The sequence below is a fragment of the Talpa occidentalis genome, unplaced genomic scaffold, assembly GCF_014898055.3.
Source record: "Talpa occidentalis isolate TD23 unplaced genomic scaffold, MPIMG_talOcc4v2.1 talOcc4.10, whole genome shotgun sequence".
In the NCBI taxonomy this organism is placed as follows: domain Eukaryota; kingdom Metazoa; phylum Chordata; class Mammalia; order Eulipotyphla; family Talpidae; genus Talpa; species Talpa occidentalis.
Window position 1 is genome coordinate 15,212,495 of NW_023600993.1, and position 10,150 is coordinate 15,222,644.

General features: G+C 38.7%; 1 protein-coding gene across 3 annotated transcripts in view; it reads left to right on the forward strand.

Annotated features, from left to right (window-relative positions):
- RAB5A (RAB5A, member RAS oncogene family) overlaps positions 1-10,150 on the forward strand; it is a 31,630-nt gene that overhangs the window by 10,649 nt on the left and 10,831 nt on the right. The window lies entirely within an intron of this gene.

Below are 10,150 nucleotides of genomic sequence, written 5' to 3' on the forward strand. Positions count from 1 at the left end.
CTCCCCTCAGCAGTGTACTTCGTCAGTCTGCCTATTCTGCTCTCCACTCTGGCTCTGGTGAATTCTCTCACCCTCCCACACCTCTGACTGTACCCAGTGCTTGTATAAATAAATAAATCTTAAAAATTTAAACCACTCATGTTCCAAAATTACCTTGCTCATTTTTATACCATCCATGTGTTTCACTGATAGTATTTTCTTACTTCATTAATTTGTTCATTAGTCAAAATTTACACTGAGAGAATTACATTGAAAGTCTCCTTTCCATCTTATATTCCACTCACTTCTTTTCCCTAGAGAAAATCTTACTTTGCTGTATATTCTTGCAAAGTTTACAGTGAAATCTGTGTATTCTTCTTCCCCTTTTTACACAATTTAAAGCATCAGACCAACGATAATATAACTTAAATTTTTCACCTTCATATTGTTCCAATTATTTATCAAAAGATAAAAAAGACCCCTCAGAACTTACTGATTTAAAAATCATTTTGTTTCTCCTGGTTCTGGTAGTTGAGTCGGTTAATAGGCAGTTTTTTTTCTCTCTCATGGGTTGTAGTCAGTGCAGGCGCTAGAATCATCTCCCAGGTATCTTGCTGCTGCTGCTGCTGCTGCTGGTTGAGACTTGACTGTCAGTCAGAATACCCAAATGTGTGGTTTCCTAACAGCGTGATCTAGGTTCAAGAGTGAGTGTCCAAAAGTACCAGGTGTAATCTGGGTGACCCTTTTATTATCTATTAGGAGTAGACAATTAGATAGCATCAGTTTTGTTCTGATAAAACACTCACAGATTCAAGGTAGAAGCTTCAAAAGAGTGTATTAAGAAGAATATAGGGTGGGAAATCTTGCTGCAACCATCTTGGAAAAATACAGTTTGCCAAAGAGCTATCTTTATCCTTTTATGAAGTGTGTTCTCATTTTTCTTGGCTATAGGAATATTACATTGTGTGGCTCATACTTTGTATTGAATCACTTTTTTAGCTTTTGATTTGGACATACTTTTATGTTTTTGATTGTTAACAGTGCTGTAGTAGATAATTTAGTGCATAGTCACTTCTCACATATCCCGGTATTTCTGTAGTATAAATTCATATAAGTCAATTGCTGTGTCAACAGCTACATGCATTTGTAATTTTGATTTTTTCCACATTGCCCTCTAATAAGCAGTACACAGAATATATATTATTCTACCTTATTAACTCCCAGTATTATACTTTTAGATAATTGTCATTTTTTATGCACTGATCTCTGCATTTTTTAAAAAGGATTTATTTATGCATACAAGAGCTGGGGTACAGCAGGCCAGAGATGCGGGGGTGGGGGGGAGGCCATGAGAGGATTCACCAGAGACCTAGTGGGGAACAGAACAGGCAGATTGACTGAAATACACTGCTGAGGGGAGCAGCGGGTGAGCCAGGAGAGGTCTGCTGCACCATGTGGGCTGCTCCCTGGCCGGCTGGGGATCAAACTTGTGCTGCAGAGGCTGCGGATTGCTTCATAGTGCAGGGCTTAACCCCTTGGCGCCATCAGGGAGGCCCCAAGATCTCTGCATTTTTTATGTACATTTTTCCCATATTATATTTTTAGAGCCCAGTCTTTCCTTTCTCTGGGAACTCTTTATAACTTAATGATATTTTTATACAGATTCCAATATAATAGTCATTATATGCAATACTATTGTATTCCATTTCACTTACTTTAGTGGTTGGTAATCTTACGTAATTATTTTTTAAGCATACATTTACAGGTGGACCTTTAATGTTTGCATTTTTTTTAAAGATTTGTTTTTATTTATTTATGCATACAAGAACCAGGGTGAAGGCCAGTGGTGCAGGGGGTGAGAGGATTCACCAGAGACACAGTGGGGAGCAGAACAGGCAGACTGACTGAAATACACTGCTGCGGGGAGCAGCGGGTGAGACAGGAGAGGTCTGGTGAGACAGGAGAGGTCTGCTGCGCCAGGTGGGTTACCTCCCTGGCCAGGATCAAACTCATGCCCTAGTGGCTGGCAGTGGCTGGACATAGCTTGATAGCACTGGGACTAACCCCTGCACCACCAAGGAGGCCCCCGTTGTCATTTTTTTGGTAGCTGTTTTAGGTAATCAAATAATAGTGAATATTTTCTTGGATTCCGCCCTACAAGCCCCTGGGCTTATTTTTGTAATACCAATTTCTAGTTGTGAATATTGAACCAGAAGAATTTTTAATGTAGTGTTTTCATCACTTTTTTTTCTTCCTTGCAGATATTTTCTAATTACTTTAGGCATTGCTTGTCATAGATAATTATGTACTTGGATTGCAGGTTTCCTGTAACTTCTTATTCTGAAGGTTAGAGTCCTATATGTCAGTTCTTCTGTAACTTTCCCTTTTCTGTTCTTCTGTTGTAAAATCCTCAGATATTAGAACTCTTATGCACTGATCTCTGCTCACTTAAGCTCACTTAGTGGGTAGGCTTATTGCCAGGTACTAAAGAATCCCTTTCAAGGCAAGCAGTGTTTATCTGGGAGATTTCCTTTGAGGGAAACAGTCAGTGCAAGGTTCTTGAACTGAAAGTGGAAGGAGTATCACCTAAGGAGAAGGGGAAAGGAAGTTCCTTTTGCAAAATAGGCTGTGCATTTATCCTTGCACATTATCTTTTATTTTCTGAAGTTTGAAAATGATGTGCTTATGTGTAGGTTTTCAGTATTTATCCTTCTTGATGTTTTTCTGATGCTTCCTGGGTCTGTAGTTTTGTGTCTGACATGAACTTGGGGACATTTTCAGTTAACTGTTTCACATATTTCTTTCTACTGGCATTATCATTTATTAATGTTATACATTTTGTTTCTAAAAGGGCAGGCCTTATTAAAAACAGAGTGCTCTAACTTACTTCAAATTGATTTGTTTCTCCTCCTTTCACCCTACCAGAAGCACCAGATTTTTATCTGAAACTGATAATATGGTCAAGCTCCTGAAGACAAAATTCACAAAAACTTAGTGAACTCCTTGTGACTAGCTTCCTGTGGAGTTTGTAACTCAAACTTGTTTAAACCTAACTTGGAAATTTGTCATAGTTCACCAGTTTTCCTACCCCAGGATTGGTTTTTCTTTAGTGGTTTCTTCTCTGGGATATTATTATTTTCTGTATATGCCTGTCTGTTTCTCCAGTTTTCAGCATAGCATTTTGTTTTGTGACCTTTTCTTACAGATTTTAGAAGAGTTGTTGTTTTTTTTTTCCAGTTTATTTAGCTTTTTACTTGTCAGAATGGAGTGGCAACTTAGAAAAGCTCCTGACATACAGAACCAGAATCCAGAAGTTGTTTTTTTTTTCTATGCACTGTTATAGGAACTTGTGCAAATCAAGATAATGGCTGCCATTGTCTCTGCCAGGACAGCCTTCTTATGTGTCTCTCATCCATGTGTCTTTTTCAAGTATCTCTCTCTCTCTCTCTACACCTTCGAAATCCCTTGGGGCAAGTCAAAACTGTAGAAACAGGGACTCCCTGGTGGCACAAGGGGTTAAGCACAGCAATGTGAAGCTATCTGCAGCCTCTGAAGGAGTTCAGTCCCCAACCCCCAGCTGGCCAGGTAGCTACCCACATGACAGCAGACCGCTCCTGTCTTACCCTGTTCTGCTCTCCATTCCATCTGTCTGTTCTGCTCTCCGCTCTGTCTCTGGTGAATCCTCTTAACTCCCTCACCTCTTTCCTACACCCCAGTCTTGTATGCATAAATAAATAAATCTTTAAAAAAAAAAAAAGCAACTGTAGAAACAAGAAACCCCAGGGGCCTCCCTGGTGGCGCAAGGGGTTAAGCACAGCACTGTGAGGCAGTCCACAGCCACTGCAACACGAGTTAGCTCCCTGGCCAGGGAGGTGACCCACATGGCGCTGCAGGCCTCTCCTGTCTCCCCGCTGCTCCCCTCAGCAGTGTATTTCAGTCATCCTGCCTGTTCTGCTCCCCACTCTGTCTCTGGTGGGTCCTCTCACCCCCCACACCTCTGGCCTGTGACCCAGCTCTTGTATACATAATTAAATCCTTTTTTTTTTTTAATTTTTTTAAATTTTATTTTTTATTTTTTTTAAGATTTATTTATTTATACAAGCACTGGGGTACAGGCCAGAGGTGGGAGGGTGAGAGGACCCACCAGAGACAGAGTGGGGAGCAGAACAGGCAGAAGGCCCAAAATACACTGCTGAGGGGAGCAGTGGGGGAGTCAGGAGAAGTCTGTGGCACCATGTGCGACTCTCCTCTGCCATGCAGGCATCAAATCGGTGCCACAGGGGCTGCAGACAGAGATTCACAGCGCTGCACTCAACCCACTGCACCACCGGGGAGGCCCAATAAATAAATCTTTAAAAAAAAACCAAAAAAAACCACAAGAAGCAGCCCCAGAGCCCGCCTGCCTTCTGTGTTATAGAGCTTCACCTGGCTACTTAGTTCTGCCTCTAATTCCCAGTGGTTCCCCCTGCTTAGGAAATTTGGTTCATGGCATACTGGGACCTGCAGTCTGCGGTGGCTGCAGGTAAGTGGGGGCAGGGAAAAGGGCACCTCTTCTCCAAAGAGGTGTGTCCGTAACAAGTGTCCTCTAAGATTTAACTATCAAGATGTAAAATTTTTTTAAAAAGAAGGCATTGGGGCCTCCCCGGTGGCGCAGCGGTTGAGCGCTGGGCTGCAAAGCTGCCCGCAGCCTCTGCAGCGCTGGTTCGATCCCTGGCCGCCAGCGAGGGTCCCACATTGTGCGCAGACCTCTCCTGCTGCCCCCGCTGCTCCCCCCTCAGCAGTGTACTTCGTCAGTCTGCCTGTTCTGCTCCCCGCTCTGGCTCTGGTGAATCCTCTCACCCTCCCGTGCTTCTGACTGTACCCAGTGCTTGCATAAATAAATAAATTTAAAAAAAAAAAGAAGGCATTAACTACCCTTATCTTTGGATTATTTCAGGAAAAAATTACATGAATCCTTTAGAAGTAATGTTTTTCCCTCTAGGTAGTGTTGGAGAAATACTGATTGTTTTTGCCCATAGTCAAAACTTTATTTAAAAGCTGCAGGCGAGTATTGTTATAAGCCTTACAAAATTAAACTTACATTGTCTTAGTATATTAACTAGAATTACTGAGGTGATCAGGTATTCTGCGTTAGAGGAGATTGTGTAGATAATTAGCGATGCTTTCTTCGAAATGAATAGCCCTCTGAGTTTGTCCTTTCCTCCTGTGAACTGGCACAAAATCTTGAATAACCTACACAGAGAATCACCATCTGAGCATGGCTAAAAACCTGGGTAATTTTATTGCAACCTCGCCATCCATAAAATAAGAATTTAGACTTTAAGCTAGCTGTTTCTTTTTTTTTTTTTTTCCTTCTCTTCTAAGGAAATCTGGCAAATCTATAGCCACGGCATATAGACCCTTTCCTTCCAGCACAAAGCATGAACTCCTGATTCTTAGTTATTTATTTACCTCATTTTGCTTGACTTCTTGCAGACTTTTCTCTATGTAGGATGAGTAGTCCATATTGTAGTTCATCTGGCAAGAATTATCTTTCAATGTTGCCAGATAATTTTAATATAATAAGCTATCCATAATAAACAATTTCAGGGGTCTTCCCTTGTGGTGCAGGGGTTAAGGTCTCAGGGTTCTCAAGCTATGCCAGCCTCTGCAGCAGAGTTCCATCCCCAGCCCAGGGAGGTGGCCCACATGGCAGGGCAGACCTCTCCTGTCTTGCCCTCAGCTGCTGTGCTCTCCTCAGCAGTGTGTTTCAGTAGATCCGCCTGTTCTGCTCTCCACTCTGTCTCTTGTGAATCCTCTCACCCCGTTCTCCCCACCCCACACCTCTGGCCTGTACCCCAGTTCTTGTATGTATAAGTAAATCTTTTTTTTTTTAAATAAATGAATAAATAAATAATTTCGGACCTCCCTGGTGGCACAAAGGGTTAAGTCTCAGCACTGTGAAACTCTCAGCAGCCACTGCAGCAGGAGTTCAATCCTTGGCCAAGGAGCTGACCCACATGGCACAGCAGACCTCTCCTGTCTCAGCCTCTGCTCCCCTCAGCAATTTATTTCAGTCAGTCTGCTTGTTCTGCTCCCCACTCTGTGTCTGGTGAATCCTCTCATCTCCTGCACCTCTGGCCTACACCCTAGTTCTTGTATGTATAAATAAATAAAATAAATCTTAAAAAAAAAATTTCCCATTTTAACCATTTGTAAGTATACCATTCTATGGCATTAAGTGCATTCACCTTGTGTGATCAGCAACACCCTCAATCTTCAGAATGTTTTCTACTTTGCCAGCTGAAACTCCCCATTAAACAGTCCCTTTTTCCCCTCACCTCCAGCCTTTACAAATACCATTCTACTTTCTATCTCTCTGAATTTGACTATTCTAGAAGCCACATAAGAGGAATTATAAAAATATTAGCCCTTTTGTGACTGATTTTCTTAGCATATAATGTGCAGGTTCATCTGCATTGTAACATTCCAAATTATTTTCAATGCAGAAGAATATTCCTTTGTATGTATGTGCCACATTTTGTTTATCCATTCATCCATCATCCTGCTCTTGGGTTTCTTCCACATTCTGGCTATTGTAAATAATGCTGCTGCTGTGAACTTTTTTTTTTTGTTTGTTTGTTTTTTTGTATAGAATACCTGAGGTTTAGACCAGAGGTGCAGGGCATGAGAGGATTCACCAGAGACAGAGTGGGGAGCAGAGTATGAGGTTGACTGAAACACACTGCTAAGGGAAGCAGCAGGCGAGACATGAGAGGTCCACTGCACCATATGTGGATTAGCTCCCTGGACTGAGAACGAACTCAGGCCATAGCAGTGATAATGCCCTTAGGCCACCAGGGAGGCCTGCTGTGAACTTTGATGTACAAATAATCTGAGTCCATGCTTTATCTTCTTTGGGGTGTAAGCCCAGAATTGTAATAGTTAGATGATGCGGTAATTATATCTTTAATTTTTGAAGATTCTCCACACCATTTTTCATAGTAGCTGTACCATTTTACATACCCACCAGCAATTTATAAGGGTTATACAGTATTCCCACATCTTTGCCAACTCTTGTTTTCTGGTTTTTTATAATGGATTTGAAGTGATGGTATTAATTTGCATTTTCCTAGCACCTGGTGATGTTGACCTTATTTTCACAACCTTCTTGACCTTTTTTTAATCTTTGAAGAAATGACTTAAAATCCTTTGTCCACTTTTTAATTGGAATGCTTGGACTTTTTCTTAATTGCTGATTTGTAGAAGTTCTATATATTCTAGATATCAGCCCCTTATTAGATGTTTGTTGAGTTTTGAGAATGAATCCTATATGATCAGTACTTACAGATCATTTTGCAGGGTGGATTTATTTTGCTATGTTTTTGTATATTACCTATATAGTCATTTTTAGCCTGGTAGACTTTTACAGTATTTTCTGTTTGGTTTAGACAGTATGTATGATTTCCTCTCTGCCCTACTGATGAGCACCAGTTTCTTCCTTCTTGCATTAATTGAAATATATCTCTTCCCTGAATATGTGGCTGCCTACCATAATCCACTAGGTATTTACCGCTATAGACAGATAACAATTTTAATAATAAAAATGCCCTGTTTTTATTATGTCTGTGAATAGTTCTAAACCATCCATATATTTTTTATAATTTTAGGATGTAAAGTTGGTGCTCATTTTTCTTGAAAAATTTTTCTCTTAGATTAAATGGTATTGATGGTCATTTTCTAAGCAAACTGATAAATGCTACTTGTTCAAGTCCTACCACCCATCAAATGAGAACCTTGACTTGGGGACAATACAATAGACTAATATTATTTTAGTTTTTTCTCTGCTCTTCTATTCACATTTTAAAATAGATGTATCCTGTTCCTACAGAAATTTTTACATAAATTTTACTTTATGGCAGTTAAATAGATCATTTGTAATCATTTTTAATTTAATTGCTACTTAATGTTTACCAAACCACCAGAACTTTTCTTTTACACATTTAGATTATTTCTAATTAATTCTAATTTCTAATTATTTCTAATTAATTCTTTGAGCATAAACTTTTCATCTCCCTGTTTTTCTGGCCCCTCACACCATCTTTTGGAGATTCCATGATGTATGTTAATAAATATCAGCATTTTCATGACTTTGCCACATGGTAACAAAATTATTTCCCAAAGAGTTATACAATATCACCGGTATAGCTTGAGTTTTTGCTATTCCCTCTTTTTTATTTTCACTTTTTCATTCTGCTATTATATGATAAAACAAGTATATTTACTGTGTATATGATTTTGTTGGCTTTTAGTAATGTTGACTCTTTTTCCTCTATATTCTTTTTGTGAAGGAATTTTCTTTTCACATTTACCCTTGGCACTTAATAGATTTTTTCTTGAATTTTATATGAACTTTCTATGTGTTAAAAATATTGATTCCTTAATTACTGTAGAAAGTTTCCAAAATCTTTCATCCCTGTATTTTGGTTTTATGTTTGCAAATTTAAACTCTCAGATTTTTATGTAAAAGTCTCAGATCTTTATGTAACCAGACTTGATAGTCTTACACAGAATTTTTGCTCAATTCTAATAAATTTTTTTCTGTCAACATTTGAGAATAAGTTTATGGCTTGGGTGATTTTTTTTTTTCACTTTTTTGCCCAAATATTTCATTAATGTAGAATCATTTTAGCTTAAGGGATTTTAAATCTTTCTTTAATGAGTTGCGAGTGTTCACTTAATGTTACTGATTTTGATAGTCTTTCCCTTGCCCAGTGTATTGCAGTATCTCTTCAATTATTAAGATCTTAGACATTTTAGGCCTTCATTATTTGTAAATTAACCTTTATATGGTTTCAGCTATTCTCAGCTGGCCCCAAGGACTATGATTCAGTATTTGTAGTTTTGCTGAGACTGAAATGTTAACTTGCTGCTGCCAGGCTTACAAATAGGAACTGGTCTTAACAAGAGCTCAAAGGAGGAGCCTATTAGACAGGCCAGCACCCGCATCTCAACGCAGCTTTGTTTTTCTCTACTTGTCGTCGCGTACACAGTAACTCTCGAAGTGATAAAAGCTGTTTCTTTGTGAAATATGGGCCCGAAAAAGAAAACCAACTGCTAGTGCTGGTGATGGAAGTGAAGAGAAAATGAAGAGGTCTAAGAAAGTGATGGTTCTTAGCCAGAAAATAGACGTTTTGGATAAATTAAAGTGGTTTTGAAGATTCAGGTAAGTTTGTGGTTGGTTAATGTTGTTGCTATTGATGTAGTTTCTATTTTGAGTGCCAGAATTTATTTTTATGACTTTATATATGTGACTAGTAATGTATTTTAGAAGCACTAAGGATTTGAAGATGTGGCTATACTTAACTGAATTTTTATGGGAGAAGTTAAATGCTTTAGGGGCATTTGAAAGCTTGAGCACTTTGGGTAATCATGACCATCTTGTAATGTATATCAAGAATTTATTATGGTGGTGGGTTTTCCTATTCCCGTAAAGTTTGTCTTTGTGACATTACAACACACTAATTTTCATATGTTTTTCATACACTTAAAAGTTTATTCCTCTGACCTAATGTTGGTCTTTTATTTCTCTTCTAAAATTAAGTTCTGCTTATACTATATACACAACCACAACAGTAACACAGTGTTGTCAAGTTTAAAAGGTCTTGGTGATATTTTGTTTGAGATTGTATTGGTTACATAAACTTTTTGTAATGCCTATTTTTTTCCACATGGGAACTGTATTCAGATGTTACCAAAACAGTCCAAAAATGGTTGCACATACCCTTTTTTTTTTTAAATGAACTTTGTTTTTGAGCAAGCATTTTAAATGTCTATAGAGCTATGGTTTGTTTATATTATTTAGTATATAAAAAATAATAGCTAACAATTTTTCCTCTAACTCCTAGTCTAGGAGAAGAAATAGATGATACAAACTAGAGGTTATAAAAGGTGTAAAATATGTTACTGCAGAGGTAGGAGTCGCTAAAATAGGGTGGGATGAAGGAGGGTTTGTAAGAGTTGAGTAAATTGATCTTTGTAGGTATTATTGGCATCCATTCTCCTCCCAGCAAATACTGGAAAAATCCTGGTCAGTGTCAGTATGTTGTAAGGGTTACTGAATTTGATGTGTAACAGCCAATTAAAGAACTACCCATCTTTATTTTAGCTGATTTTCATGTCCAACTTGCCT